Source organism: Colias croceus, chromosome 19 (genome assembly GCF_905220415.1).
Source record: "Colias croceus chromosome 19, ilColCroc2.1".
NCBI classification, from domain to species: domain Eukaryota; kingdom Metazoa; phylum Arthropoda; class Insecta; order Lepidoptera; family Pieridae; genus Colias; species Colias croceus.
The window spans coordinates 233422-246616 of NC_059555.1; the positions used below are offsets into that span (position 1 = coordinate 233422).

Genomic DNA, 13195 nt, shown 5'->3' on the forward strand with positions numbered 1-13195 from the left:
CGCGCTGTGTACGTGGCGGGGCCGCCGCAGTCAGCTGATCTCGCGGCCGGCCCAGGGGCGCGGGGAACGCAGACGCATCCACATGCACTCCAAACACAAAGTTTACCTTAAATCTAACACGAGCCAGGGTTGCGTAAGACCATCACGCGGTTCCGAAATCCAGTGAAATCATCCCGCAAAAAATGATCGTCGATAGTTATAGTGTAACAATGAAACAAACAGAAGCGGCCGGTGACGTCTCGCTACGTGGTGCTGGCGGCGTGCGATTAGTCATTACTATTGGGTGTACGCGCCGCGATGCGTCGCTCGGAAAGTTTACAAACAAGTTAACTTGATACGGCTTAGATTGTGATGAGCTTGCTCGACTGCCACTCGGTTATATGTAACGTAAATATAATTATATCACACCGGAATGTTATTATATACATCTATAGATATGCCTCGCTGTTTCCTCCGCGATAAAAATTAGGCTTTACGTTTAATTTTGTGAGAACAGTTCCTTTTATGAATTTCCACGTTCTAGCTAAAACTAACCCGTCTTTGTATCTAAAATCCCTTCTTCCTTTGTGTTGTCCTATTTAATCTGGTAATATCAAGTTATATCTAGTTACATAGTTTCGGATCAAATCTCTCTCTCGGGAAATAATTTCTGATCTCGGTCCAAATGTTTTGAGTAGGTTCATTATAAACATACCAGCAGTGCAGATATATTTTTTCATTTATAATATTGCACAAGCACTAAGTTGTATAAAGCTAATGAAACGCGAACATAATGAAGTAAATAATCTGTACATGGGCATTATGGGTCGAGAATTGGTTGCGACTTGAAATATTTTTACAAATATTCGTACGTGACCAAATATAACGAAAGGTCAGTAGATAGTGCAGTATGCTAAAGGATGTGAAGATTTATTTAAATAGTACCTACATATTATGAATAATGTAGTTAAAGTAATACTGTATCTAGATTACAACCAAATTAAAAAATAATAATAATAGGTAATAGATAAGTTTTAATAATTTTTGTTTGAAATGGCAAAACTTAAATACTACCAAACCGACTCAGAAAGTTTCCACCAACCTACACTTCAGTACAATTTTACACAAAACAATGTATAGATATTGAAAATGTTATTCTAGTATTTATTTATTTATTAATAAGATATGTGAAACTTTCGTATATTTTTCCTCAATGATTACGAAAGAAAAAGAGATTCCTAGTAGGGTTTCCTTAACCTTAGAGTACAAACTTATTTACAAACGAGATATTGGTACAGCCGTGGCCGTTAAAACCTGCCTCGTGTCTGTCAAAGCTATAGACGTTATAGCTGTTAACTTTTTTGTTATGTAAAAAACCTTAAGAATAGACTACAGGCCCGTGTTGAAAAAATTATGGGTCATTTGACCCACCAGGTGACCTATGTAGAACGATATAAGAGCATAAAATAATAAGATTCAGCATAATGACGTCACTTGTAAGCTGTCCACCTGAGTGCAGATGAGAATTCGAAAGTTCAGGTAGAGATTTTCTCCCCTTGTCTCCATGAATTTTGTACGGCGTTGCGGAATAATGGATTAAAAGCAGTATAGAAATAGTATGACACAGATGCCGTACAAAATCAAATGACCAAATTTGATTTTATGCTCTTATATCGTTCTACATAGGTCACCTGGTGGGTCAAATGACCCATAATTTTTTCAACACGGGCCTGTAGTCTAGAAGGGATATTGGACTAAATATCCAACTTAATAATAGGAGGTATTAGTTAATACTAGTGTCGAGCCGTGATTAAGAAATGTAACAATTTTCTGTATTGTTGTTCAATGCTTAGTAAAATTTGATAGGTAGAGATTGATTTTTATATAATATAGATACTAGCTTTCCATCCTCGACTTCGCTACTTATTTTAAACGTGGGAGTTACACTGGGTACATGCAAAATCAAATTTTTCATAACAACTTATGTTTTAGTTTGTGCACCAGACAGTGAACAGTGAGAGGCTGTATTTTAGGTAGCACATAAGCGTAAGTGCGTGCTGCAACTAGAGATAAACTTATCAATAGAAGCCATCGCGAACGCTTCTAAAATACGTTTCGTCATATCTTAATATGTTCATCTTTCATAGTTCATTCTACTTCTTATGAAGGGGAAATATTACAAAATTGAGAAAAGTTTTATAGATAGGGAGGCGAAGAGGGGAATTTTCTGTAATACTCGAGCGTGGCAGTTTAAGATATGAGAGATACCTTAGACCTAATAGAACAACCTTGTTAACTATTTAGCTCTATATGTAGTGACGCGCGCCTAGGATAGACGATCAGATTAGTAAAAAAAAAACGATAGGCTGAAATACTCGAGCGCGTCAGATTAAGATATTGGGGGTTGATTTTAGTGTTTTAAGGCTAATTTTAACTAATCTGACCATAAGTCCTTGACGCCGCCGAGTTATAGGGTCGCGAACTTGTAAAAAAAAAACGTTAATCCGGCATTCTCGAGCGCGATTTTTTTTATTTCTATTTTGAAGAATATAATCTAAAAATTACTAAAAATACAAAATCTGCCGGTTTCCGCATGACCGGAAGTCTGGAGGAGCCATTTCGTCTTCCGAAAAACGCGTTGTAGCATATAAGTCGCGAACTTTACTTTTTCCAAAAATAATAGTTTAAATAAACAAAAAAGATAATTTTATTTTACAAAAAAGGTCTCTTTTAATTTTTGTCCAAAGTTAAAACTTTTTTTACTTGAAGCATCAAGAAACTCAAACTCCCGGTTTTTTGAGTATATCTCGAAAACTGAGGGTGTTAAGAAAAATTGATATGAAATAACGATGATTAAAAAAAAGAAACCCACAAACCTTTTTCGGTCAGATTAAGAGAACCCACCAACATTTTTGTCAGATTAAGAAAATATGCTTTCAGGATACCGAGATAAACCTCCACTATGAAAATCTGACGCCCTCGAGTATTTCAAAAGGACTTTTTTTTTCTGCATTTTCAAAAATTGATCGTAACTTATCGTCATGCCGTAATCGTCAGTTTTTTTAAGGGGAGCTTTTTTGGGGCCTACTTAACACCCCTTCCGAAAATCTGACGCGCTCGAGTAAATTTTTTTTTTGTGCATTTTTGACTAATTTATATGCCTAGCCCCACCACGCAAACCGGCAGATTAGTATACCGTTGTTATCAGAGGCACTTGGGGCATACGTAGTATGAATATCTGACGCGCTCGAGAATGCCCAAGTAACTGTTTTTTTTTACATTTTTGAAAATCCGTACACGCCAAACCCACCGCTAAAATGGTTTTTAGCATAGAAGCTTTTCTTTTCGAAATTATTTTATCTTTCGATTTTGATAAGTCTCGACGACGCCGTTGAATTACGCCATTTAGCTACCTCGCCTCCCTATCTATTATGAGCCTAGTTTTATGGATAAGTCTGTTATTCGAAATTAAACGGTTCGCCTAACGTGTGAAGAAGAATCTTATTGAATTTCTCTTTCTTAGTCGTCTTTATAATGATTAAGAGCTTTTTCTCTTCCAATTTTTCCGTTTTGTTAATGTCTGTTGTAATTTTAAAATAGTTTGGAAAATCCAAAAGTGCACGCCTCATAATCTTATCCTTTACAATAAAATTGATTATTTATAAAGAGTACACTATAAATATAAAAAAGAAATAAAATAAAACAGTTGGAAAAGTAAAGAAAGCGGTACCGTAATAATTGAGCTATTTTTCTTGTGGCCCCACCTAGTTGTGAAACTGCGCAGGTTTAAGGGACTGACTACCAACTTATTTTTTTAAACCTTGGCTTATAGTTATAGTATAAAGAATCGAGTTTATAATGGTGAATTTTGAGTACACTATAAATATAAAAAAAAAATAAAGAATATATATACTAAAATTATGGAGAACAGTCGATATTTTTTTTTGTTTATTTAATAACAATTAAACCACATCGAATCAGACCCTGAAAAATGAAAGGGTTCTATTCCTGAGCATACTCAAGCGTAAGAGAAAAAAAAAGACTCGATTAGTAAAGTATTTCGGTCGCTATCGTGTTAACAAGAAAATCCTCCGCACATACAGACACACGGACGTCCAAGACAGAACTTTTTAAAACTGTTTTTTAACTAGTTTAAATAACAAAAATGACATCAAAAATATCATGAATGTTAAAAATAGTGTTTTTTCTTAATATGTGTGTGTATGTATTATCTTACAAGTGCAATGTATGATACATAAAGACATTTTAAGTTTGAAAAATCAGATGTTTTGCGCGAAGTGACAGTAGTACCCACCTCAACGCTTTGCTTATGAGGCGTGCAATAATTATCAGGCAGAATTAAGTTAGTAGATACATGTAGGAGAGATGCATGTAATACACGGCGAGTCATACCCACTTGCACTAATAAGCTTTATCTAACAGTCGACATAAAATGTGACAATTTATAAACAAGGGGCGGATATTACGTGTGCCAGGATATCTGTCGTACAGCGCTGCACCGCTCGAGCTCGTCTAGTGACAGCGCTCGTTGCTACTTGTTGCATGCGATTTCGATGAGCTATCGTACCTGCTTTAGATAGCGAAACTAGCGCTTTATGGTACAAGTAAAAATGTGCCCGCGACTCGGTTTGCGACAAGGTATTTTTTACCGGATTTGCAGCTTTTTCAAATCGTGGTGGGATTGGACAAACCAATACTAAAATCATGGTTTGCTGACTAATAACCAAATATTTATACTAATACGGAGACGGGTAATTATTTTATATCAGCTCAATAGAGCTCAAATATATGAATCAGTCTTCAGTCTGAAGGAAATCATTGATTTCCTTACCTACATTATTTTATCATTGCGGTCATACACATTACGTTGATTTCAAAAATCAGCTCAAGAGTCAAAGAGTGCTGACAGTTGGCACCCTTTGGGCACTAGGGCTCTTAAAATCTAAAGTTGAATCGTTGAAAGTAGCAAAATAGGGGACTATTATATTATGGTGTGTCGATAGTAACACGTTGAGCAAGATTTGCAAAAACCGAAGCATCACATTGTTACATGGATTGCGTAATAATGAATTATAATATTTGAGGCGCGGAATTTTTACGACTACTATAAGATTATTGTTGACGATATTGTGTTACGTTTGGACAAGTTTTGCCTCGTGTTGTAATTGAGATAACGCGATGATTATGTCTTATTTAATAGTGTTGAACAGGATTTATCAATAAATATAACTTTAAAAAAATTCTCTGCCAAAAGGTCATAACTCATAATATAGAAATGGTATTGCTATCTTTTGAAGAAACCGAAAAATATATACGTTTAATAAATAATTAATAATCGGTAACTGAGCTGACACATATAATAAGTACAATGTTTCGATTACAATTGAACTATTATACTTATTTCATTCATAAATTCCAGGAAATCAACGCTTACAACAAAAAGTTTTGAGGTGGTTGTAAATAAAAGACAAATTTGGATCAATAAGTTTATATTTTAATCTATCATACACATACAGGGGACTAGTAAATTAAACAATTGTGTAAATAAGGAAAAGTGAGTGTCGCGCGATGGTCGCTCGTGGTCGTGATTCATAGAGACCAAATGTTTAGTCAGGGTCTGTAACTCGGAGTTTGTTCTCGAACGTTCTGAATCCCGTTCAGCCCAATTGCGGATATTCTTCTTCTTATATATAAAGTTCTCGTGTCGCGGTGCTTGTGGTCTTCTGATTCGGTATGAACCATTCTCATGAAATAGAAAAAGTGGTATGAGAGGGTAAGAAAAGGCTGTGCAGTGGTATTTCGTTTAGATGATAAGTGCATGGAGTGTTCTGAAGATATATGTGAGACCGAGGTTTAATAGACAATATAAAGTAATAATATGAAATGTAGAGCTTATGATAATAATGCAGATAGTCTTTTACTTGCAATCATTATATAATGTAAGACGATTAAGCGTGATGACATAGCTAGGTTAGTGAGTGTCACCCTAAAACCAGTCTAATCCTTCTTGTTTTAAAGTGCAATTTTGTTCCCATGGCGGTATGTGAAATATTTTTGTTTCTTTCGTTTGGCAATCGGAGTGCATTCTTGTCGTCCAAATGCACGTGTATTATAAAAACGTCACGTTCTGTTTATTCCTATGTTTGCTTTGGGATATATATTTTGGGAACCATCTCAAACAACCTTCACCTTTCTCTGGTACATTGGAAAATAGAAGTTAAATGTTGCGTGTTAGAGCCTAGACGTGTTTGATAATTCCGAAAATTACTTCATGGTCATTGGTTATTTGTAATTAACCTACAGGCCAATGAGGGAAAAATATGAATGATTGAATTTTGCGTTTTCAAAGTTGTTCGACATGATACAATGCAATTGTTTTGCTTGTAGCTCTGTTTGTAATGATATGCATAAGAAGAGAACTTGGGAACAAGGTATTTACACAAATAATGACTCTTTGTATACCTATGTAGGTAATTTTTTATTTCGAAATCTGACTCATCAGCGATGGCTACATCCATCTTTGAAAAAATAGAGATAATCACAGAATTTGAAATATATTAAAGTAAAGGTAAAATTGCCTGTAATCCTTAATTATTATTGGCCGAGCGCTCCAAAATCCTATTGATGAAACATTAAACTACATGTTTACAGTCTACGCATGATTGACTACTAAAACTTCCACGAGGTTATATGTGTCACTCAGGGCCGTCTTAGACTATGCCGGGGCCCTTGGGCACACAAGAATTGGGGGCCCTTTGAAATATAAAGAAATCAAACTAGGTACGCAAATTTTTTCCCACAATTATATATGTTTTTGCCCTAAATTGAAACTTAAAGAAGTAATAAGAAAACTTAAAGAAAATATCTATGTAAAATTTTTGCTCCATTTTTTTATACATTTTACAAAAAAGTTACTTCTGACCAATCTTGTATTATAATATGGTCTTTTGAGGAAACTTTTTTCCTTATTTTTTTTTATATAATTCATTTGAAACGCTGCTGCTGTAATGGCGCTCCAAAGTTGACTTTAATTAAATTTAATTAAGAAATATTTTAAGAATTACTTTTTCAAATTATCTTTCTCTTTGAATTTATATTTTAGGTTTTATGGCACTCAAATGCTTTATAAATAAAATATAAATTCAACAAAAAAGGTCGTGTTCCATCGTTACAATATTGTATTCACTGAAAAGTGCTTCATATTGGTTGAGATGGTTGTTAAATCATCTCAATAGATGGCGTGCGGTGTGTCCCTTAAGACACATAAAACTGAAGGAATAGAATAAATTCGATTGCTCCGGCGGGTCACGAGTGGCTGAGTTGGTCAAGCATCCGCCCCGGAATGGCGCGAAGGATGCGGGTTCGAGTCGGTTCGGTTCTTTATAAATTTATACCTTTCTCTTTTTCAAATTTATCTTTTTAATTTGCATCTGGATTTTTTCTTTCGTAGCCGTTTCATATTGATCAAAATTATTGCGTGCGTTATTAACATAATTTATTCAAAGCCTAGGCAAATGGCAAAAGTCAAAACGCTTGTCATCTATTCGTATAGAAATGGTCCGGTGTGAACAGAGTTCACTAAATTCTAGGACCTTTAAAACTACAAAATTTCATATCCAGCAGAAAATTAGTAAAATTGTTCAAAGGAATAAGGATTACTAAAAATAAAATTCAAAATTAACTGTCATTCCGGTACGTGAATTAAAAAACATATTCCAGGTTATAAATAAATAAAAAAATAGGTGATTTCGCGATTTATACTGAAACGATAAGTTTTATCATAAAATCATTTAGGTGTGAAGTGATTTAAGAAACGTGTGCATATTATAAGGATGGAATGAGTTTATAAATCGTTATATCTTAGAAAATGGTAGGAAGCTACATCTTAGGAAAATAATGTATTGATTCTTTTGTATAAGTAGATAATTTTATGATCTACAATTTGGGTAAAAGTGGTTATATGATAAAACTTACCGTTTCGGTAAAAATCACGAAAAACCTATTATCTGTTGACTTTTAGGAAAAAATTTTTTCGTAGTAACAGAAGGTCGGGAAATTTTAATATATTTTTGAAGTGAAACTTCTTTAGGCGCGTTGAGAGTAAAATTTCAAGGTTGCATCATAACAATACCGTAACGTCATGGAGTAATTCAACGATTTTGGTATCTTATATAATCTTGCCAAAGAAGTGGGCTATTTAGCACCGAAATAATTTTTCAAATCGGACCAGTAGTTCCCGAGATTAGCGCGTTCAAACAAAAAAACAAACTCTTCAGCTTTATTATATTAAGTATAGATTGTGTTTTTAATAATTTCACCAAATTTCGGCTGGATGGGAATTTTGGTCGTGGTCGTCGTCGTCCTTGGTAGTGTGACCGAAACATTAGCAAAACGTCATAAGCTTATATCAATTAGTATCAATAGTGGATTCTATTCTCTAGCGTTTCTGCCACTTGTCTAGAGGCCCAGAGATTAAAGTTTTGTCACAACGCCCTTGTATGCTATTCTGTAAACTTAGACTTGTTAGTAATTTTCATAAATCTCAAAATGATTCAAGTAAAAATATATTATATTACGTTAATAAGTAAATAAATAATTCGAGTAAATGTCTGATAAGTTAATTATAATGGTGTTCGAATCACTCGAATTATTCCATGTAATAACCTTGTAATAACATAGATGTTTTGATTCGAATAAATCTGAAAATGATCTGACGTTCTGGCATTAAAAAGCTGTATTGCTTTTTAATAAAATATTTTGAGATTTATGTGAGAAAAATTGTCAGTCCTACATCTCCTCCAGGGGGGCCCCCTGACGATGGGGGGCCCTGGGCACTGGCCCCCTGTGCCCCTATGGTAAAGACGGCACTGGTGTCACTATCGTAGTGAAGGCTAGACTCATTTTACACATTATTTTTTTACCACCGGTTCGGAAATCGAAAAGTACTTTCGACGAAATGGTATGGAAAAGGTGACTTAAGTTACAACACGGACATAAGGTACCTACTCTAATCCCAGTTCAAGCGAATGGCTATTTCAATTTCGGTACATGATTGTGTTTAAAACAATAGCATTATGATGGCGAGGTCGGTTCAGCGAAGAAGTGAAAGTGAGCGCGGCCTCGCGATGGCCCCACGACCACGCCTTGGCGCATCCTTGAGGATCCCTATGTTGGGATCCCAAATACATGTGGGACCTATAAGTTAAAAAGGTAGTTAAAGGCAGAGGACGTGTTCCTACTCAGCTGCTATTAACGATTTTCCTTAAAAGGCAGAAGGTTCTCAACTCTAAGCAGATTTTGCTTTAGAAACAAAATCGCATTTGGAAGTTTGGAGTTTGGACGTAGTAGTATTGAAATTATGTTGATAGTATGATGAATAACCTTGACACGTTTTTGCGACGATTTCGGTTTATTTTACGGTTATTGTAAGACCATTGAATTAATGACTACCAAAACAACAGTCAACGAATAAAGATCCTTATGTTATAGAGATAGATAGACATAAGCTATCGCTATCTTTCTGGCCATGGTACGGAACGCGATGTTCTCGTACGCGGCTCTTGCATGGCGGATCGTGTTCTAGGACACAAGTGGGAGAGATCACGTGCTCGTCTAAACCGTAAAGCTCAAAACAATTTCACAATTGCGTTTTATTCGTTCGGTGATTGGTGACGCGGCCGTCTTGTTGACAGCGTTGCGTCAGTTACCTACGTGTGCTGTGTGATGTAGTATTGTAAATTTAGAGATGCGCCGAATAGTGGTTTCACCGAATAACCGAATACCGAATACTATTCGATTAAAACCTTACCGAACCGAATATTCGGCCGAATTATTCGGTTCAATGTTTTGATGTGTTTTGATGCGTAAACGGTTTCTAACGGGTCGCAAGTAGCTGCTGGCTCGGTGGCGAGCGAGCCTTACCTCACAGTCTGCCACCCGCGTATATCGCCCGCGCACTCCGTGCCGTCTCAGTTGTGTTGAAACATCGCACGAATACGTTACAAATTAAAACAAAACAATATTAAAATTTTTATATTGTTTAAAAGTTTTATATTTTTACTTTAAGTTAGTGTTTGCAACATGAGCGGACGTAAAAGATCGCGAGCTTGGGACTTTTTTGATGAAATGCAAGATGACAACACAAAAGTTAAGTGTAATTTGTGTGATTGTGTTATTTTTCGTGTGTCATATTCTATTGGGACTAAAAGCATTGTCTTCAGACTTCAGGATTTAAAGTATAATTAATATTAAATACTAACTAAGTGCTAATAATAAACAGGATTAAATTAAGTTGATGTAAATTTACAAAATAAACGTTGATTTGAAATGTAATGATTGTTTTATTTTATACTAGCTTTCCGCCGGCGGCTCCGCCCGCGGTTTCAAAGAAAAACTCGCATAGTTCCCGTTCCCGTGGAATTTTCGGGATAAAACCTATCCTATATTACTCGTGGATAATGTAGCTTTCGAATGGTAAAAGAATTTTTTAATACCTTAATACCTTAGGTTCAACACATTCTTCATAGGATTTCTTTGACCTGTGCAGTTTAGTATGACATAAATCATTCATAATATGAAGTTATTTATTTAGTTCTATAGCCAAGAAAGTAGAAACACTCATACCGAATATATTCGGCACCTAAACCGAATAATTCGGCCGAATACGAATAGTGAAAAAGATGCCGAATATGCCGAATACCGAATATGTATTCGGTATTCGGCGCATCCCTAATTGTAATTATTAAAATATGCGCAGGGGATTAGTTATTTGTATTATTTACATGTTTTGTTATGTACAGTTGAGACCTACTGTTATTTTCTTAATTGTTAGGTACTTACTCCTGTTTTTGATTTGTAATTATTGGATATCTATTGGGGAAACACAGTGTCACAATGTTGGCGTCTTTTTCGAAATTATTGGCCTTGTGAGAATAATTATTTTCCATACATTTTACACGTATCCGAAACCGGTTGAGTTGAAAGCAGTAGTAATTAAAAGTAGTCTTCTTGGAACTAGAGTATTTTTGCTTGAGACGAATTCTTTGCATACTATCATTTTTAGTGCGCAATCAAATTGAGTGATATATTTTTATTTATTTATTTTTGTTAGGTTTGATCAAGAAATGTTATTAAATATTTCTGAATTCACTGGTTCTATTCAGAAATGATAATTTCAGAAAGTTAAAGATATCTTTGAAAGAAACCTACATGTACGAACAGATGGAAATGTTTGAAATGACTACTAACTATGAACTCGGAGATTGTAAACTGATCCAAAAAATCCTTTAGCAACAGAAACTGTTCGCAACCGAGTAGAATATATTAAAACTAGCCATCGAGATCGCTTCTGAATTCACTCAGAACAGTCAACAGTTGCAAAAATGTTGTCAGCATTTTAATGCTGTTTACCGCCATTAATGCATACGTGACACTAATGGAGATGGCTCACTGACACCCAGATATTCTGTTGCGTTCTCCACATTATTGTAAAGATAGCGACCGCCTCTCTGTCTCGCCTCGCCCGCTCGCTGAGAGCGGGACAGAGAATCATTTGACAGCAGTTCAACTATAATTTCATTGGACTCTATAAAATCACCGATATCTCGCGTGTTTTCTGATTGCTGATATAAGTTTAGTGCCGATATTGAGCATACAGAGCGATAGAAGAAATTAGGTTTTCATTTCGCAAACACCCCACGTTTTGTAATTATATTCGATTCTGGATTAAGTTTATCGACAGCAGCCGTGTATAAATAATAGATGAGTTCGCCGCTCGAAAATATCTGTTAGAATTGTAAAAAATGATTTCCGAGGGAAATGTATTGTGATTTGTGTCATGTCGTCGCTTTGCATTAATTGGTGGGAACGGTACTCCCCCGCCGCCCGCGCGCCGCGCCCCTCTCTGCCCGTTACTCGCTTAAATTACAATACGATATTGTTTCAGATTTTTCGCGTCACTCGAATACAAATTTAATGTGAAACTAGCGAGCCGGCCGGGGCCCCGCTTCGCTCGCACAGGCACGGCATTAAGTTGTTTCTGAACCAGTTAAGGTAAACTTCCATATTACCCGTTGTATGACATTGTACATAGTACGTTGAGATTGCTGGGAGAATCTATATGAAGTATGCATTCTGATCTTCGAGACATTAAAATTTAAAACTTAAACAGGTTGTAGTATGTGGCACATAAATTTATATCGGTAGAAAATGTAGTATTACCATAAAAAATCTCAGCAAATTTTATCTTAGAAAATGTTGATGAGGAGAGCTGTGTGAGCTCTATTATCATAATAGTATTTTTCATTGTCGTCATTATTAACCATTAATCATGCCGTGAATGTTGTCATATAATATTTTTTGTAACTTTTATATTGTAATAAGCACTTTTATCAACGGTTGCGCGAACAAAACTCGGGGCTTTCACGATACGCGCCGTATCTCAGTATCCTGTGGGTGGACTCCCCTTTGTTTCGCCCGCGATAGCTGCTCCACACCGCCGGACAAATCCAACTGATAGCGATCCACACGTACAGTAAAAGTGAATCGTCACCGATTACATTAATGTTACCTCCGTGCATAATTACTCGTTGGAAATTGGTCCTTCGAAATTGGATTAATTTGAATCTAAGTTTCGTCTACATTATTTTTCTTTTAAACTGATATCGCTAATGCTCTGTGATACACAGATAGAATAACGCAAAGATTCTGCTAAAGTTACGTAATATAAATCTCAATCGAATTATCTCGGTCGGCCATAGGTAGCGTCGAATAAGTATGATTTTCAGGCTCGCAGGCAGTTTGATGAGATGGGCAGAATCCAGAAATAGAATGTAGGTATATCGCTAGGTAGGGCGCAACCTGCTCGACCGGCAGGTGTGGTGTACGCGGGGCACATGAGCGCGGGGAGCTCGCCTGCTCGGCGCACGCTGCACCGCGCCAAGGTCAGCCGCCGCACGCATGCGCTCCCTCGCCGACCTTATCGCGTACGCCCGCCGTGTTTATGTGTTCCTGCGAGTTGCGACCTGCACTCGAAACAATGCCTTCTCTCATACGGAAATCTCGAAAACATCGATAACCTCTCCCCCTGGCTCCGCTCGCCTTCTCTCCGCCGCGTCGTGCCGCAAGCTTGACTTAATTTTTAATCTTTAGAGTTCACGGTTAAATGCGTATTGGTATGCGTCTATTTATAGCGAGA

The 13195-nt window shown here is 36.3% G+C and overlaps 1 protein-coding gene across 2 annotated transcripts in view; it reads left to right on the forward strand.

Moving 5' to 3' along the window:
- LOC123700024 (max-binding protein MNT) overlaps positions 1–13195 on the forward strand; it is a 39576-nt gene that overhangs the window by 198 nt on the left and 26183 nt on the right. The gene's annotated exons all lie outside the window — the stretch shown is intronic.